Below are 18,504 nucleotides of genomic sequence, written 5' to 3' on the forward strand. Positions count from 1 at the left end.
ATTTGTTGACTGAACTATATGTAATATTTCGACTTTGTGTTATTGCTTTTTTTCCTTCTTTCTTCTTCTTCTTTTTCTTTATGGATTGTAAAGTGTGCACTTTCAGCGTTTTGTATTCACCGCATGCTGTTGTGACTGCCGTGGCCCGCCGACAAGCGCTTGCGCTTCTGCGGGCACACGCTATGTGCTGTGTATATATATCTTGCAATAAAATTCCTGTATGTATGTATGTATGCGGTGTGCTGTCGAAATGCTCACGGGCAGTTTTCGTTCTTGGTGCCACCTTCATCAACGATTCATAACTTCTGCTTAGGAACATAAATAAAAGCAATCCAAACAAAAACAAACCGTTGAACTGCTGCCAGGCCTTTCGTAATGAAGGCAATTTCGATTACCTCATCAAGATCTTGTTGGACGAATTTTTTTATAGACGAACATCTCTCTTTTGTGCAATGTATGCTCCATTTCCCGCCTTCTCATTTTCAGCGGGGAAAGGCATGTAATTTCGAACATTGCACAAATCCGCATAAAAGCAGGTCTCCCGCCGAGGTGCCATTCTCGCAACGATGTCACTGCGCGTCTGCCATGCGGACGGGTTGACGGAAACACACTGGGCATCCAGTTAACGCGGGGAGTGCCGTGCGGGGGCGCTGGCGACGCGGTCGCTGGTGGCTCCACCATACTAGCGAACAGTTTATTAGTGCGAATGCACTTATAGGCCAACAAACACCGACCAAGAATCTTTACATCTTTGAAATTTGTGCCGTTACCTAGCATGAGCGACGCCACAGTAAATTAAAAAAGAAATCACCTCAAAACTCATTACTGGGAGCCGAACCTGCGGTGGCGTGTAGAGATCAGCTTCAAAGGATGCTGTGCGAGAGCACTAGGCTATCTCCTCTTTTTTTTTTTTGCGACATTATTGCAGTGACGCTATGTTCTATGTACATGAATTATGTACAAACCATGAAGAAAACAATCGCAAATCAACACAATGCATAATGCGACACTCCTAAACAACCAAGCGCGATAAAAGACGCAACAGAGGGAACATCACTACTACATATGCACATACGACGCACTAGAAAAACAAAAACAAATGAAGAGCACAGTACCAGGAGCGGTTGCCACTCTGGATCACACTCAGTCTGGGCATGCAATTCCTTTAGACGAACAATCAATCTGCTGAATAGGTTTTTGTTGAAACAAGAGAGAGAGAGAGAGAGAAAAGGACGGAAAGGCAGGGAGGTTAACCAGGCGATGCCCAGTTGGCTACCCTACACTTGGGGAGGGGAACAAAGGGGAAAAAAGGAAAAAGAGTGGCAAGGAAATGAGTTGTCTAAGTGTCCAGCGACCACTATGTCACAGAGACAGAGGGCGCGCACTGAAAACTTCAATATTATAGACGGGAATGCAACCCCGAGTCCCTTAAGAACGTCAGGAGCGCTTTCACCGCTTTCCGTTGTCTGGAAGGTTGTGTCCAAGGCCCCAGAGCGTTAGACTCTGTTAAAGGACGCGAGTCCAAGCGGAGCAGAGAAGCACTTAGGAGGCCGCGCTCTCGCTCAAAACGAGGGCAGTCACAGAGGAGGTGGCTGATCGTCTCGTCACAACCGCACTGGTCACACGCAGGAGAGTCAGCCATTGCGATGAGATGGCAATAGGCGTTTGTGAACGCCACTCCCAGCCACAGGCGGCTGTTAAGAGTGGACAACGTGGCCCTGGGAACCGGGTGTGACTCATCGCAAAGCAAGGGATATGACGAGGCCTGGCGCCGGCGGCAGAAGCATAGACGACGACGGCCGGGGCTGTTGCACTCCAAATCACCGAACCTCCGAACCGATCGAAGGAGGGTGTGTCCCACGGACCTGGGAGAAATTACTGTCAGACGAGTGTCGTCGTTAGGCAAAGATGCGGCGAGAACTTGGCACAGCAGCAACAACGCTGGAAGCAGAGATGCACATGAAGCACGGCGGAAGCAGCGGTATACGTTGGCCGAGTCAGCCTTCGGGTCACCGAACGGGATGATGCTACGCAAGGTCACGCTGAGCGAGGCTGCTAATTAAAAGACGCTGTGTCGAATGGGTCTCGTGCTTCGGCCATCCGGCGGGGGAGTTCGAGAAGGTTCAACCACCTGCGAGGAGACTGCGGGATTCTGCTTTCCCACGGAGGCAACGCACAGAACACTTGCGGCAGTGGTCAAGGTGACGCATCTGTGTTTGATGACTGTCTTCCCCTTCTCATCCCCCGAGCTGTGAGAGAGCGAGAGGGCATCAGCACCGCCCTGCCGTGGGTGGTACCGCCAGCGTCATCAATGGCCCATCCGATTGGACAACGTTATTCGAACCAAGTTCCCCAGTCAGGGATCTAGGGAACGCGAACCGTATTTAACGGGATGTTGTTGTGTGATCGGAGATTCGGATTGCATTCGCATTGCATTGCATTCGATTGGATTCTCATCTGTAAATATGTAGAATAAACCCTTCTGTACAGTTTCCTCGATAACGCAGTCTGACATCGTCATTCGGAGCCGGTACCTGCGAGGCTAAACGAGTTAGTCATTTCCAGGACCCCTCCGTCTTCAACTCTGGTTCCAGCGGTGGGATAGAAGCCCCATCTTTAACACTGGTTCCGGCGGTGGGCTTGTGGCCCCGTTCTCAACACTGGTGGCAGCGGTGGGATAGAAGCCCGATCTCCAACACTGGTTGGCAGCAGCTGGGATGGACCGTGCGACATCGTACTTTCTCCACGGGTGAGCGTTTTGGCTTTTGCTATGGGATTCGCCAGGCTGTAAGATTCAGAGAATAATCTTGACTGGGAATCAGGGCTTTGTCGTTTGAGAGGGGTTATTCTCAAGGCATTGTGGAGTTAGCAGAGCCAAAGCGGAGAAGGCGTTGTCATGGAACTAATGGAATTGTGGAGGTCGGACTTGCTGTTGATATGCGAGGAACTGTCTTTTGAAGTGCCTAGCAAACTAACCAAAATTGAATTGGGCGAATTCATTCTTAAACAAGTCAAGCATAACGATCAGTTGCTGGTAGATACGTGGAACTTGATACAGGAGGAAAAAGCGCGCACAGAGGAAAAAGCGCGTAAAGAGGAAGCTGATCGAGAGTGGGAAAAAGAGAAGGAACGGCAACGGCAAAAGTGGAAGGTTGAAATTGAAACAAGGAAACTAAAGATATTAGAACTTCAAAACGAAATACGAAGAAAGGGCGGTAGTGTGAGAGCCGGAAGTCCTGAAAGAGCAAGCGATGCTTATGAAATAGGTCCGCAGATAAGACCCGAAAAGTCTGTGACCGTAGCCGCGTTGGTAAATCGCGACACCACGAGGGAAGTGGCAGAGAACGCGTTCAACCGGTGCGGTAGTCCAAGGAATGCCGCAGAATCCGAGACCGTGTCCAGTGTAGTTGGACGTAATGCTAAGAAAGAGCATTCCGAGATAGCGTCTCAACGACACGAGTGCGAGGATTCTCCTCCAGGTGAGGTAGGAGTGGCAACGGACAACTTTGTCGGGACAGTTGCGAGCGCGACACTTTCAGTAGAATCGATACAGGCGTCAAACCGGCAGGACCGCGAAAAGGGAGTTTTTAATATCGGAAAAGGTTTCGGGGTAGAAACAGCGGAAACCCCTTTTGAGAGTAACAACCGCGGTAAGAGCGAGTTGGGATGTCACAGTGGCTTCAGTGACAAAGGCTCCGGAGAGGCTACCTTGGTAATACTGGCACAAGAAGAGTGCGAGGCTGCCGAGGAAAAAGATAGCCATAAGAGCCAGGCGGGCTCAGTTGTAGCTGAGCACTGCAGTGCAGAGAATGGCGCGCAGAGCGACAGCCATGCGGGCTCAGTTGTAGCTGAGCACTGCAGAGTAGAGAATGGCGCGCAGAGCGACAGCCAGGCGGGCTCAGTTGTAGCTGAGCACTGCGATGTAGACAAAGACGCACAGAGCGACAGGCAAGCGGGCTCAGTAGTGGCTCAGCACTGCGATGTAGAGCATGACGCACAGAGCGACAGCCAGGCGGGCTCAGTTGTAGCTGAGCGCAGCAATGCAGAGAATGGCGCGCAGAGCGACAGGCAAGCTGGAGAGGACAACCCCCAAAGGAATGAGCTAGGGATCTCAGGGGCAGTTTCATGTCCGTCTGTCAGCTGCGTGGAGCTGGCACTCTGCTGCAAAGCCGGAGAGGCCAGTTTTGAATTCGAGGAAAATTTCCAAAGTGCGACGGAAAAACTAGAGATAGCTAGTTGTGATCAAGAAACGCACGCGGTACAGTCTAGGCGCAGAAAAAGAAAAAGGGCAAGGACCAAGAGGAAACGGATCAAATTCAAAGCCCTAAATTCGGATGCGCGGACAGGTGCGAAAGAAAGAAATGCGGTGGAAAGAAAGGCGAAGCCTTCCCGCGTTGCGCCTCGTAAACTTAGGCTTGCAGTTACTGGTCAGGCGGCACGCAAGTCAAAGGCTGACCGCAGTAATGAAAAGGGGAGAGCGCGTCTTCCAAGCAAAACAGGCGCGAAGTGCATCAAGGGGCATCGGCCTGCAGGAAAACCTAGACCGCGTCGTCCTGACAAAGGGCCCGTAAGAGAAAGGGCAAGGCGGCCCGACAAAACAGGAGGCGCCAGGTTGCACGGTACTCAGCGCATGCAAACGCAGGCGTCGAACAGCCGAGACGACGCAGGCAGGCGGGTTCGGCGGGCGCACTTGAGGGGGATTCGTCCTTCACTTTTGGCACCCCATTCTAGGAATCGCGCAGGACGAAAGGGTGGCCAAGCTTCGTGCTTGTGGCGAGAACAGGGAGCAGCTTCTCGCGCTGGTCACTGCTTGTCGTCCAGAGTCGGTCATCGACATTGCATGCACTGCCAAGGCTTTCCGAGCACGTCGAGGGGGCGCGGATGCGAAAGCGGAAGTCAGGGACGTTTTTTTTCTGCAGCCTTTTGTCACGAGTTGACCGCAGTACAGTCAGTCAAAGCGCGACCCCGGCGGGCGTGTCTGAAAGACTAATCCTTTCAACTCGGCGGCGGGGAGTCAGCTTTCCCCCCCGCGTGGCGATTTGAAGTAGCTGTTTTTTTTTTATTCCTCTTTTTTTTGTGTTTATGAAATCAGGCAGGGAAAGGCTACTTTTTGAGTTAAAACGAGTTGATCTGAGGTTACTGGTTTTTCCTTACCTTAGACAAGGGCTATGGCGTCACTGAGATAGAAAGGCTAGGGCGTCACTGGTTTAGAAATCACAGGTGTCGATTTCCCATGCTACCAAGAGATAACGGCACTCACAGGAGTGCAGCTCGCGTAGAACTACGCTTAGAGTCGCGTAAACGGAGATTTGATCCCTTAATTGTCTGACACCTTACCAAAGGGAGCCTCACTGACATACACTGAAATGACCGAAAAGAAAACTCGTCTGGGGGAAGCGCTCGTGTCCAGACCTTTGATTCGGGCCACTTATTTTGTTAAAGAAGTTCAGTGTGACGCCAGTGATAGAGGACTGGGTGCTATTTTAAGTCAAGTTGGCGACGGCCACGAAGAGCACCATGTTCAGTACGTCAGCCGCAGGCTGACCTGTAGAGAAGAAGCGTTCAGCGCTTCAGACAAAGAGCGCGCGTTTGGTTTAGACGGCACAGATGTTGTCGGGTTACCAGAGCTACTTGAACGGCGCAAAGTTCATATTTGAGACTGATCATCGTCTCAAACATGCTTATGACAGTTTTGTCCCCCCAAAAATGGTCGCTTGCTTAGACGGAGTCCTGCTCTCCAAAAACAGAATTTCTCGATGCGTTTCAGGAACGGAAAACCGCACGGAAATGCTGATGGATTCAGCCGATTGTTGTAGACAGGAGTACTTGGTAGGACCACCTACTGTGTGTGGGTTTTTGTTTTTAACCTTGGTACAAGCAGTCCGTCTTTGGCGATTTCAAAGGGGATATTTTGCGCTTTCTCGGCACCAAAATTGCGCCAAAATTCTGTCATGATTTAGTAAACATTTGTTGTCATTGTGGGAAGCCTGGTGGGTCTTTGGCAAATTCCGAGCGCTTGCTTGTGGGTCAGTGCCCTGTCTCGTGGAACATTCCACTGATGCCATTCTTTGTTGAATGTTCGAGCTTGGATGCCATTACTGGAAACCAGCCCTTCCACCCGACTCCAGCCTCATCTCTTCCTGCCCAGCGGTCGTGAACGCTGGCCATTCGAGATTTTTCGGGCCGCGGACGAGCTGTTAAGAGTGGACAACGTGGCCCTGGGAACCGGCTGTGACTCATCGCAAAGCAAGGGATATGACGAGGCCTGGCGCCGGCGGCAGAAGCATAGACGACGACGGCCGGGGCTGTTGCACTCCAAATCACCGAACCTCCGAACCGATCGAAGGAGGGTGTGTCCCACGGACCTGGGAGAAATTACTGTCAGACGAGTGTCGTCGTTAGGCAAAGATGCGGCGAGAACTTGGCACAGCAGCAACAACGCTGGAAGCAGAGATGCACATGAAGCACGGCGGAAGCAGCGGTATACGTTGGCCGAGTCGGCCTTCGGGTCACCGAACGGGATGATGCTACGCAAGGTCACGCTGAGCGAGGCTGCTAATTGAAAGACGCTGTGTCGAATGGGTCTCGTGCTTCGGCCATCCGGCTGGGGAGTTCGAGAAGGTTCAACCACCTGCGAGGAGACTGCGGGATTCTGCTTTCCCACGGAGGCAACGCACAGAACACTTGCGGCAGTGGTCAAGGTGACGCATCTGTGTTTGATGACTGTCTTCCCCTTCTCATCCCCCGAGCTGTGAGAGAGCGAGAGGGCATCAGCACCGCCCTGCCGTGGGTGGTACCGCCAGCGTCATCAATGGCCCATCCGATTGGACAACGTTATTCGAACCAAGTTCCCCAGTCAGGGATCTAGGGAACGCGAACCGTATTTAACGGGATGTTGTTGTGTGATCGGAGATTCGGATTGCATTCGCATTGCATTGCATTCGATTCGATTCTCATCTGTAAATATGTAGAATAAACCCTTCTGTACAGTTTCCTCGATAACGCAGTCCGACATCGTCATTCGGAGCCGGTACCTGCGAGGCTAAACGAGTTAGTCATTTCCAGGACCCCTCCGTCTTCAACTCTGGTTCCAGCGGTGGGATAGAAGCCCCATCTTTAACACTGGTTCCGGCGGTGGGCTTGTGGCCCCGTTCTCAACACGGCACAACAGCGTAGTATCACCGCGGGGGAGGCCGAATGGTATATGATGTTGGAGCAAGAGGTTGAAGTGATGCGAGCGGGGTGACCAACCTCCAGGGGCAGACCACGACGTTACAGTCAGGTTTCGGGCGAGCAGTTGAAGGTGCCTTGCTGCGTCAGCTCTTGTCAATGGTATGCGGACAGTGTTGGTTGCATCGTGAGCCGATCGAGCAGCATCGTCAGCTAAGGCGTTACCAACAATGCCGCTATGGCCTGGTACCCACTGGAAGATGATTTCATGATCTTGTTCGATTGCCTGGTGGTGCAGACATCGTATCTCCGCTGTAAGTTGCTCATGGTCGCTATGTCTCAAGGCAGATTGAAGACATTGTAGGGCAGCTTTTGAATTACAGAAAACAGCCCATTTTTGAGGTGATTGTTGAGAGATATACTGTACCGCCGCAAGAAGTGCGGCCAACTCTGCTCCAGTAGAGGTAGTCCGATGCGAAATTTGTTGGTGAATGTTTCCCAAAGGTTGTGTAGTCCAGTCAGAAAGACCATGTATATAAAGGTAGACCCACAAACGGCAGTGCAGTGAGATGCAGCACAGAATGCGGTGCCCTATTAAGTCTTTTTTTTCAACGTCTGTTGCAAGATATCTCAAAATGGTATTGCATAATTACAATCAATGAAACAATGCTCAATCGTCTCTGGAGCATCACAAAGGCGGCCAATTACTGTGGACACAAAAATGTCCTTTTTTCTAGCCTTGTTTAAACGGGCAATGTCTCGCTATGTAGCTTATAGAAAAATATCTTGGTACACGGGGAGAAGGGCGTTTTATGTATTCTTTTACATCCCGGTAAACCAAATACACAGAGCTGTACATGGGCGGAGGTTTAGAAGAACTTTTTGTTGGGCTAGATTGTGCATGTTGTAAGAAGAGAACTGTAGCGCAACGAAGACATACACAAGAGAAGACCACACAGGACTAGCGCTAAACTTCATCTAACTTTATTTGCTAACAGCGCAGCAAATACATGGAAAACCAGGACACGTGCAGAGAGATATCAGTTTACACACAACACTATCTACAGAACCGTTCAAGATACGCCATTTCCGATTTGAAGAGGCTCCCGGACGTATCGCTAACACAAAATACACCTCTCTTTTTTATATGGGATTTAAAAAAGGGATTTAATGCGAATGCCTTTATAATGATGTCATGATGTGAAGACGGCAGATCACAGGTTTCTCTATATGCGATTGATGTAATATATTGAACAATCATGCTTCTAGTGGTAGGATACGCGAGCATCTGGATAATGGAAAAAAAAAAACTTAGTATAGAATTACATTCAAATCATGCGGCCGGATTCTAAAGCTAAATTAGCAACTCTTGCATGGCATGTACCGATGGTGCAACACCTAATCAAAAATGGAATTTGGCAAAGAAATATGCGAAAACGTGCTGGACAGAGCATGCGTCACTTGAAAAAACGTGCAAGCAGCAAAGAAAGCGCGTCTGACAAACAATTGTGAGGTCGCCCTTTGTGCGTGCAAGACCATTTCTTGCCTTGTCCGTGTGTGTCTGAGTTGCGTGCAGTAAGCAAGAGGGGATCGGATAGAGGTTAAATATTCAATGATATAGTTTTCCATACTCTTGCTTACTGCAGCTGAGTAACTATGGTAACCACACGTGAACTTATGCGAAAATTTGCAGTCTTACTTTTTGCAAAGTATAGCTGAGCGTCGCCGAGCACTCAAAACGATACGCTGCTTTAAGTCACCGGTGCGCGCGCTCGTGCTCGTTGCCAGGGCACTACCGATAACACGGATATTAAATGTGTACAATTAGGCAGGCTGCCGGACATGCAACGTGCGTTCTTGTTGTATTCATGCAGATCACCGGTTAGGCTGCGATGCGAGTTCTTGTATGATTCATTTTACTTCTGGGGCATCTGTGCATGTTGAATGAAGCAACAGCAACACATTTGAAGCATTGCACAAGACCTTAGGGCAGGATATAAGTAAAATATGCAACAAATGTGAGCAGTGAAGTAGTCTTGATTCCGTGCAAGGTGCCTCGTCTCATTCGCTGAGAGTCACGCTCAGTCCTGGCATTGAATGAATCACGCTCAGTCCTCGCAATGTGTGAATCACGCTCAGTCCTCGCAGTGTACGATTCGATCACTCTCAGTCCTCGCACTGTGTGTGGCAATAAACACGCATGGACTCTAACCCAGAGACCTCACTCAATATTTTCAACAGGGGACAGATGTGCTACTCAGAATGTTTTTTGTTTTTTAAATCATAGGTGCCAGTGAGAGAAAATAGCAGTCAACCTGAAAAAGAGCGTTCCGTTTGCAGAAGTGAGCTTGTAACGGTCATGTATCAGAAGCTACTAAGTCTGCTTTGCGAGGGCATTTGAGAAACGATATCAGGCCGCACCCCAGGCCTGATTATACAATTTCAGCTGCCGGAGAGTCTCGCGGCAGTGGGATTCGAACCGTGGTCCTGCTGCACGGGAGACGGATGCTCTACCTGAAAGGCTAATTGATTACACGGTCCCCATGAGTGGCGTTGTCGTAGCCACGGCCATGCGCACGTCTTGCGTTTCTAAAGAGGAATACGTTAAATGTGCGAAATCTTATACCCAATTAATGATTATATTTGACCTTAGTAAATGAGACATTCATAAGCCATTATTGTGTGTGGGCAGACACCGCGAAAATCACTAATACTGTTTGGCCGTCAAGTCTAGAATTCTTAGAAAAAAATTTTGAAGAGTAGGATATTATAATGTACTGTTCTGGAAATGTTGAAGGCAATGATCCAATCTTCCGATACGTGGCAAAATCTTTTTTTTCAAGTTTTTCCATCGCTCGCATCGAGTAGTTAACATTGTCCTAGAAAACCAACGGGGAACATTCTTGACGACGGCAACATCGTTAATAGCACAAAATTCAAGCCTGCAGAGGGGAGATCCGCAGATGAATTGGTTGTTATAGTGTAATCTTACAATACATGAAAAAAATTCGGTCATAAACTCTTTCCCGCTGAAAAATACTTTTGTCCAGAAATGCTACGTATAATTTGGGTGCGAAAAAAGTGTTGTTTCAGATGTAACGGAAGATGAAGAAAAGCCGAATCTTTAATTAAATTACGAGTAAGGAAACTGTAAGGCTAAAAACCACGTTACACCGACTTTTGGAATAGCTGGACTGAGCATTTCGAATAACACACCAGGGCATCATTCACAAGTAGCAATGGAGGGAATAAATGGGGGTTGCGTGTTGCGTGTGCAAGAAGGGCTAGCGCGCAGAATAGTAATCGTGGCTGTTTCTAAATCTTTCGGGTATACAAAGCAAGCGTCCGGTTCGTGTAAGAACAAAACTGCACATTCGCAACTTTTCTTTTTCAGTTATTTTAACTTAGTAGTTACTGTACCTCTTTCCGTCTGCATCTCCTTCCCCAATTTCCTTTCCACGTAAGCTATGTCAGCGGCTTTTAAACGCGGGCTAAAGTGTATTCTTCTTTATTAAACGGTTTCTATATATCACTCGCTACTAGTTTATAAATCTGAAATATTACATCTAAAATACTAGGGCCGAGAATCGACTGTCCAATCATGCCGGCCCTTTTGTTAACGACAGCAAATGTCGGGCGGAAAAGGAAACAATACATATACAAAAGAAGCTACCTGTTTGCCACGTGCAGCATAGCACAGCCCCGTCGCACCTGCGCGATACCACTACGTCTGCGCCTTACTCAAGTCATCGAATATTCAGCGCCAGACCGAAACCTCTCAGCCCGGCGACTCCCGGGCAGAAAGAAGAGAACATAAATAAAAGAACAGCGCAAATACGAACGCGCGTCCGCGCGCGTGGGCGACAACGTGCCGGGCACGCCGAACGTGTCCTCGCGGCCGGCGAGAGCCTGGCGAAGAGGGAAAGAGAAATAAATGACACGAAAGACAAGCGGGCCAAAACAGCCCGGAGCTCGCTCGCCGGCGCGCTAACGCCCCGAAGCGCGCGCGCTCGCGTCCAGGCACCGCCAAGCTGCGACGCGACGCCGGCAGGCCGTGACACAGCGTCAACAGGGGAGCAGCGAGCGCGCGTCGGCGCTCCCCTTCCCCGGAGGCCAGTCGTTATCCTTGACGAGCGCCGCTGCCGCCGCCCCCCGACAGCCGTCCGCGGCGCCGGAGGGCGGAGTGCGAGAGCAGCCCGAGCGGTCGCTGCTGCCGGCGGCCCATCGGAGCAATTTATTCTGGCTCGCAGCCTCTCGATATCTCCCTCGCTCTGCCGACTCGGCGGAGGGACCCTGCGGAGAGGGAACAGACAGGAGCGCCGCTACTCTTCGCTCCGCGGCGCAGCGAGCGTTGTTCCCCTTCCAACCCGTTGCGGGGCGCCGGGAAATAAATCCTGCGAGCGGCGGCGAAGCCGCGGCGCTCGATCGTTTTCGGAGCCGCTCGCGCCGAACGGGCCCGCGAAAATAGGAGGGAAGCGGCTGGCGAGGCACGGCGCCCGGCAACGACTTTCCCATCGGCCGAAGAGAGAGAGGAAAAGAACGGAGGGAACGCTCCCGCGCGCGACAGGCCTTTCATCGCGTTTCGCTGCGTTGTGCTCTCGCGGGCTTCCTCTGCCGAGTCTCGCTCTCGCGGGTGACGACAAACGGCTGGATGATGAAGGAATCGGCGGCGTTGGTCGTGGCTGGTGACGCGATCGACTTCGAGGCGAAAGGGCGTGCCTGTACTTTTCCATCTTCATTTGCGCACAACTTTCCCATTTCTTCGCAATATTGTATACAATGCTGGACGGAGCCGTAGGGCTACTCCTCCTATACTCTCACTTGTTTCCGCAAATATGGCCGATTTAATGCTTAAAATCTCGCGCGCCCCACGCCGGCACCGCGGACTTGAATATGAGCGCGCTCAAATTCGCAACGCCGAGAGGAAGGAGGGGTGAGGTGCAAAAGAACGCGATACGCCTGCACGGAAGCGCGAGATGGCAGCGAGAAGGATGCAGTGGGAGTGGTCGAATTGAGGAAAGGTTGGGGAGGAAAGGGAGAGCGATAGGAGCGGGGGATGGCAACTGATATTGGCCCCTGGAGATGCTCGAGTACGCGCGCCTGTCGTCGTCGACCGTCCGCCGGAGCGAATTGGGGCCGGAGGCGAGCGGAAACGCTCTGCGGCGCGGCTGCCTACGCCTGGTGTGGGCATTTGAGTGCAGTACAGCTAAAGATAGCGAGCCTTCGTGGTTACACGGTTAGAATCGAAACATTCAGAACGGTTTGAACGCCGCATTCATTCTCCGCTTTGCGAACACGTTCTTAATATCCGTGTTGCGCTAACACCTTTTCCACCTGCCGCATTTAAGCAACCCACGCCCCTACACGAAGTCAAGCTGGCACTACCGCAGCGACTCCCAGTCGCCGGGGCGGTTGTAGAGACTTGATAGCGAAACGCTACGCGCCTGCTCTAGCCGTACGGACAGCTGCACGTAACTGAGGAGCCGTAGCGTCCTGCCGGCGCGCGGCGGCTGTCTACTGCGCCGCTGTCGGGAGCCCGGCGACAAGCCGGCTGTAATGAGTCGCAGCTCGCCCGGCGCGGTCCGCTCGCTGCCGCGTCGGACGTCCGTGCACGCATTGGCTGCTCGCTTGCCTGCCAGCAGCGCTCGTCTCCTTCTGCCGCTGACACGCTTCGGCGCCGCTCTGCTCTACCGATGGTCGGGCAGCTTCGTCTACCAATTCAGCCCGCTGCACACCCCGTGCTTCGTTCGCTTAGTTTACTTTTCCTTCTGCCGCATTTCCATAGGCGTGGAAACGGGCACTTCGTGCGAGGCGCCGTTGCGAACGCGAGAGCGAAGTCCTTGAATGCGTTCGCTAACAACATTACGAACTTTTCGGCGAGTGTGGGCGGCGGCGCTTCTCGAGTGTTGTTCTTTGTGCGGCGTGGAAGGTGCATTTCTTTTTTTTATCTGCGCATTGCGAGCGCAGAGAAATAACATCCTCGCTGCCCCTAAACTCGGCACTCATCGAATTAAAATAGCATCTGGCTGACGGTCTTGAAAAATGCGAAGTGTACCAAATGGGACCTCCCGTCTTTATTTCCAAAAGCCCAGGCTAACGCGATTTGCCACGCCCAAGCACCTATGCGCCTTAGCATGTTTGGTATGGTCGGCTGTGCATGAAGCCGCGGCCCGCTGTTTATAACACACAATATTGCATCTGGTATCTCAGGGCTTGTCGCCTATTTTGCTGCCATTCAAATGACGTACAGTTATTGTTTTACTCGAATTAGTCTAAATAGCGACCACTAAGCGCGCTCTTTCACTTGCAGGCAGCCATTTCATTGCTGCATGCGTCCTTTAGCCGACACTTCGCCAGATATTAGGAAGACGACGAAAATTGTACATTGAGAGTATGGTGATATCTCGCGCTGCTGCAAAGAAAAAGCCTCAGAAAAAGCCTCAGAAGCATTAGGATGCAACAGAATTATAAAAGCGCACGTACACAAGGCTCTGAACAGTATTTTTGTTGGTATTATTTATATTACAGCCATACTTATAAGCCACAGTACTTTTAGCTTTATTCACTCTGGCCCTGCATTATTTGACCGCAGCGGTGGCCTAGTCGTCTGAGCATCCGCCCCGCATGCGGTAGATGCGTGCTTCGATCCTCTGTGCCGCCGGGTACCCACCGATGATGCAACGGTTACAAGCTTTCCCCTGGTCTGGTGCTCGGCTTAGTTAAGGTAAAATACTTCGGAAATGGATTTTTGACCCCACCTTGAGTGGAAGTAGATACCTTGTGCCATGGCGCTCTTTGGCCCTTGCGCCATAAAAACTCATCATCATCATCATTATTTTCAGGTATAATACTCTCAATATTTCGCATCTTTTATTTCGTTGCTGAGAGCAATGCGATGCCGTGCAGTCACTCACCCCTTAACTTTTTGTTTTCTGGTTCCGTTACGGCGCCGCTAGCGTGCAATGTTTTCCAAAGATGACGATGTCATACCTCATTCCCATCCATATACTGCGCAGCATTGGTGCACAAATGTTGGCATGCGGCAACCGCTGGTCGTCAATGTGGATGGCTCGGTTCTGCCTGCATTGCTGAGTTGGGACCACGGGACGTCGAGAAATTTGCTCGCTTTTGTCACTTTGAGGTGAAGCTAGCAAGCTTTACGTCGCAAGGAGCAGGTCAACTGCCAAGAAGGAAGGAAGTACTTGCTTAGGCTTGGGAAACGTGGCGAAATGGAAAAATGAAGCGTAGTGGTCTTTGACACCAGGCGCTGTAATCTATACGCTGCCCATTTTTCGCTGTCCATTCGGTGCTCTGTTAGTGCTCACTTAGATATACGCGCGGCTTTGAAGCGCCTGGGGCAAGCCACCCGGCCCAGGGAGGCCGGAAGTACATTTAATAATAATAATAATAATAATAATAATAATAATAATAATAATAATAATAATAATAATAATAATAATAATAATAATAATAATAATAATAATGGTTTTATTTGCGCCAAATGAATACATGGCGCGGGAGACCCGCAGTAAAAGCTGTCACAAGCGACAGCTTGACAAAGCCGGAGGCCCCCCTATACACTTGACAGCATCATAGGCGCAATGAAACGGCATGTCTCATCCAAAAAGAAAATAGAACAAAACATGAAAACATCTGCAATTACAATCACTCATAAGAACTACATAAAATTATACAGAAAATGTGTTAGAATGAAGCTAGAAAGCACTTACAAAAGCAATGGAACATTCATGTGCGATGGCAATGAGTTTAGCGAAAGTAACAGATAAATTAAGCACATTTTTGCTTCAAATAAAATTCAAATCAAAGTGAATACAGACAAGCGGTACAGTCAGGGTAAACAACAATGTGACAGAGTAAACAGGACTGGCAAGCGAAGTGTCCTAGTACATGTTGAAATACCGGCGGAGTGTTTTGAACGTCACCTTTTCAAGTTGGATACGTTTATGATTTATATCATTTAGTAACCGGGGTAGTTTATTCTGTAGTGTTTGTAGGCCGTATGTTGTGCGAAACGTCCTTACTTTCCAGAGCTCCGTGTAACGTGTCTGGCGTGTAGTAGCGTTTTGTTGTAACCTGGCTAGACGATGTAGAAATGAACTGTTGCTGGCGTTTTCATTCTTAATTGCCTTGCAAAGGATATAATCAAACAGCTTGGTAACAGGAATTATGTTGTATTTGGGAAATAGATGATACGTATGTGAATAAAACGGCAGATTTTCTATTACTCTTACAAACCTTTTCTGCAACTTGTGAAGCTTCAGCAAATTTCCGTAAGTTGTCGTAGACCAAACTAAGTGACAATAATTGAGTCGGGAGGAGAATAGGGTATTATAAATTAACAGTAAGATTTTTGGTGGTAGTAAATTGCGATTGCGGTATACTCGCCCAATTACCTGTGCCAGCTTAATAAGCATACTGTCCACGTGGACATCCCATGACATATTCTGCTGAAAGATAACACCTAATGTCTTAATACTGGAAGTTATTTCGAGAGGAGTGGCATTTAAGTAGATAGACTTTTGTATTGTTAGGTTTTTGTTTTTACTTCGAAAGAATACGGCTTTTGTTTTGTTTGCATTAATCGTCAGGCTGTTTTTACGCGTTTTTTCAGTGGGGGGGCCTCGAACAAGTTTCTTTTTACTATTTTTGTTTATGTACTTAGGTGGTTCAGATGTTACAATCCAAGTTTGGCTTGATTGAGAACAATTAACTCTCTGAAAAAAATTGTTTTACTTACGCAGTGTTTCTTTGATTGCTAGATGGTGCATATTTATACAAGCATTAACAAGAAAAAATTACAAGATGAGTTTTCAGTGCGCATATATTTTGACAAAGTTATATATTTAGGCATTCGCGCATGAAAAAAACCATAACATAAAACAACAGTTTAAGTACCACAATACAAGCAAACGCGCTACAGTACATGTATGCAGTTACCAATAATGCACGCAAGCAGCAGACATTCGGACAGTGCTGCTCTTTCTAGGTGCTTACGCGGGACCAATGGTTGCCGCTCGCCCCGCTGTTCTACTCACAAACTCCCTGATGACGTCGTGTATACTTAGGAGCGCCGTTCTTTCTTTGTGTATTTGCAAAATCAAAAGATGAGATAACCTCTTTTGAATGGTTCGGTTGCGCAAATACGTTTTTATTATGCGCAGAGCATTAAAGAGCGTTGCCCGGAAGCGACGGACGCTCGTATGGAAAACAGAAGCTGAACATACCTCGCGACCTGATCCATCAACTCGCGCATGTTTTGCGATTCCTTTTGTAGGATCTCCGAAATGCCTAGAGCTGTGGTAGAATCAGCCCCGTTTAGAAGAGTTGGTAGTAGCATAAACTGCGCCGAGAGTCTGCACAACTCAAAATCAACTGCATGCACTCTCAAAGCCGCCTGTAGTTTATCTGCTGTATACTGACTACCTCCAGCGGCGCTGGTTAAGATGTCTTCTATATCTGCGAGCTCTTCCATGTCCGGCTGCTCGAAACGCCACTGATTTGTTTCACTTATGATTCGGTCGGCAGCAGCGAAATACTCCTTGCGCAGCGCGGTAGCTTTTTTTGATAATTTGATGACGGTTTTTTGATAATTCGAGGTTATTCAAGGATTCGAATCTATCAAGCTTCTAGACGAACGATGCAAAGTATTTTTGCACCAGCATTTAAAATGGCGACATAATCGTCGATTAAAACCGCGACGATGTTCAGGCTTCTCCTCACTACGTTGGAGGAGTGCGAGGAAACCTGGCTGTGACGTCATTATCGCCGAAACTTCAGATGTCCGCTGCTTACGCCTGCATGCTTCTGTGCGTCGTCAGATGGCGCCAAACAATGCATTGTGAGCTTCACCTTCGATGGCGTCGGTTTTCTTCCATGGAATAACCCTTTCTTCGCTGGAAACGTAGTGCCGTCATACGTGACGTCATTATCGGGGCCTCTGCCCGTCGCTGTGCACTCCAGAGAAACCTGAACACCGACGACGACTTTATTCGGTCATTACGCCACCATTTGAAATGCTAGAGCAAAACGATTTCGCAGGCTTTACCAGCACATTTCGCACATTCCGCAACCTTAAACTCATATAATTCTAAAACCGCTTCAGTTGCCCTTTAACGTCAAGTCCAACTGGCTGGACAGGTCTATCAGTGGTCTCATACCTCGCAGGAGGTTGTGTCGGCCTTGACATACGAGGTTCCTTCAGGCCTAGGCGTGCTGCTGTTGTGCTCGTGTGCTGCCACAGCTTCTCAAACGCAGTTTCAGAGCGCAACTGGGAGATCGCCTCGCAGAGAGCCATCTGCTGCCTTTCTTGCACCTGCGGCGCAATGCGTTGAGCTCTGGAGAGCCCTTGCTAGTTCTTCACAAGTCCCAAAGAAGGGTACGGAAATGTGGATACCTAACAAGGTTCAAATTTCTGCAAAACCCGATCGTAACCTCTAAAAATAGCCTTGCTGCTTTCGGTCACTGAACCTGGTGTCTGCAAGAGCTCCTTGAGTGTCTCTTGAACTCTGGCTTAATTCCCAGCGAATATTTCCATCGACTTGAATCTAACGGTCCATCGCGTCGGGCCAGCTCCCTGCTTCTGCTGCTACTGAAAATTCCAGTCATTCCTGAAGAAGGGACGGGGTTGGTGCCAGAATCTTGGATTGAAAATCAAGGGTTTTCTACATGAAGGCCATGAGATACGCTTGCTTCGGCCATTCTGCTACCTTATTTGCATTTCAGCGCAGAAAGAAACCAGCGAGCAAGTGGCGCTCGGCGTGGTACCTGCGCCAGAGTGTTTTAGAGCGCAGCTCTTTGGCGTCCGTTCCTGGGTTTCGCGTCGTCGTCGGCGTTGTCGTCGGCCTCGTAACCAGCTCCGCCCCCCTTTCATCCCCCCAGCGCTATCGGCGTCAGCGGCATCAGTCAGTCGCTGCTATCTCTTCCCTCCTCCCTTTATCGTGTTGTCCGCTTGCTGCGCGCGCTTCTGCCCCCATCGTTTGCCGCTGGGTGTACACGCCGCCCCCCTCCCCCCTCTTCCTGCGAGTCTCCGGTTGTCAAAGCGCCAGCTCGAACTTAATTCCTTTCTTCGCTCCTCCTCCAATGCAACCCCTGTGCGGTGGCAATCAGAGAGCCAGATCGGTGGCGGCGGATCTGTATATGTGCACCGCCCGAGCCGAAATTGCGAATACGTGTGAAAAATAAAAAAAAAATTCTGTGATAGCGCATACATGTGTTGCTCGATTTCTTTGCCTCAATCTATCGAAAAGGTGAAACAGCTTATTTGCTGCGCTCAAATTTCGCATTAGGAAGTAACGTAATCGTCGGTAATTTTTC

Source organism: Amblyomma mixtum, chromosome 5 (genome assembly GCF_055824585.1).
Source record: "Amblyomma mixtum isolate Tamu chromosome 5, ASM5582458v1, whole genome shotgun sequence".
NCBI classification, from domain to species: domain Eukaryota; kingdom Metazoa; phylum Arthropoda; class Arachnida; order Ixodida; family Ixodidae; genus Amblyomma; species Amblyomma mixtum.